Source organism: Macadamia integrifolia, chromosome 11 (assembly GCF_013358625.1).
Source record: "Macadamia integrifolia cultivar HAES 741 chromosome 11, SCU_Mint_v3, whole genome shotgun sequence".
Taxonomy (NCBI): domain Eukaryota; kingdom Viridiplantae; phylum Streptophyta; class Magnoliopsida; order Proteales; family Proteaceae; genus Macadamia; species Macadamia integrifolia.
This window is the reverse complement of record NC_056567.1, coordinates 869,106-870,702: the sequence shown is the minus strand read 5'-3', so window position 1 is coordinate 870,702 and position 1,597 is coordinate 869,106. Positions and strand designations below refer to the sequence as shown.

The 1,597-nt window shown below is 37.7% G+C and overlaps 1 protein-coding gene across 1 annotated transcript in view; it reads right to left on the bottom strand.

Annotated features, from left to right (window-relative positions):
- The window catches only part of LOC122093731 (probable NAD(P)H dehydrogenase (quinone) FQR1-like 2), a 9,551-nt gene that overhangs the window by 6,330 nt on the left and 1,624 nt on the right, over positions 1-1,597 (bottom strand). The window lies entirely within an intron of this gene.

Sequence of the window (1,597 nt, the reverse complement as noted above, 5' to 3'; positions counted from 1 at the left end):
CCCAAAAAAAAAAAGGATAGAGAGAGAAGAAGGAGAAGAAGAAAAACATTTTCTCACCATAATTATTTTCCTACAATGTATGAAGTGGCCCTATAAAAAACTGGCGAGATGGTTCATTTCTACAACTGGTTGCAACTTGCTGGTCACTATTTCAAATCCCTTATTTACAAGTATCAAAGGGTAGTATATCAGCCAACTTATTTGACTGATGTCCCACTATAACTGGTCTCTATCAGCAGCAAGTGGAGTTAGGAAATACCAAGAGCAAAGCCAATGTCACATAATGAAATAAATACAATCAACATGAATCAACTTATGATGTTGCAACCCTAGTTAGTTAATTCGCGTTTAAAACGCGTTTAAAACGGCGTCCCGTTTTTTTGCCGTTTTAAACGCCGTTTGCCGAATTTTTCACAGAAATTCGGTAAAAAACGGGAACGGGGCTATTGAAAGTTTTTTTGCCGTTTTAAACGCTGTCCCGTATTTTTGACAGTAAAAAAACGGATTTTGAAAAATATAAACGTTTTAAAATAGAAACGTTTAAAACGGGGCTATTTTTTTTTATTGTTATCTAGGTATTTAGAGAATTATTATGCCAATTTATGTCTATATATTGCTCTTTTTTTTTAGACCGTATTATTTAAATATAAACGTTTAAAACACGTACCGTCCGTTTTTTATTTTTTCCCGTTTTTTCTGTATTTGACCGTATTTTTGACCGTCCCGTTCACGTTTTGATCCGTTTAAAACATGCCCGTACCGAACAATGTTTTTTTTCCGTTCCCGTTTTAACTAACAGAGGTTGCAACTCATAGTTGTCAAGGCATTGCCTAGGCATGAAGGCACCTAGGCGGGCACCTTGTTGATGTCATCTTGCATCTAGGCCCCCTCCAATGCCTTGGGTTGCCTAAATGCTGTGACAACTACGTCAAAACTAACATGAAACAATTATGACATTAATTGCAAAGGTAAGGTATAGGGCCATGGTAAGTATAGAATAATTCCAATCAGTTGCAGTGCAACTGTGCAAGGTCACCCATAACAACTGAAAGAAGTTGAAACTAGTTTGCATGGTAGTCTTAATAAGCGTGCGTTAAAGAAATGAAATGAGTCATGCTCACCTTGAGGAGAAAAGAAATTCACTAAGGAAATAATCAAGCATAAGAGAACTTTATGTACTGGTTCAAATGGTCTTTGGGTGTTTCCCTGTTATGTAAAAGCCAATGGAGCAGCACACGACAGCTGGTGCTCCAAAGAATAGTTCCCCTTTTATACTATGCAAAAGAGTAGCCATAAGCCATGAAGGTATGATGGTTCCAACAACATCTTGGTGTGGTCCCTGTAAATGTACACTGGATATCCTATCTTCTTTCTTTTTCTTGTTTTCTAAATCTATCCTACTTTCTGTTGACATTAGCACCATCAAAACCCTGATTTACCAATTCCCATCTCAAATAAATCACTAAAAAGAAGTGAATCAGCAGACCAAATCCAGCATATCCCAATCATTAACCCAATAAATCCCTCCGAGCCCAACAATTACCACTATGGACACAGCTAACCCACTTTCATACCAATTATCCAACCCCCCCCCCCC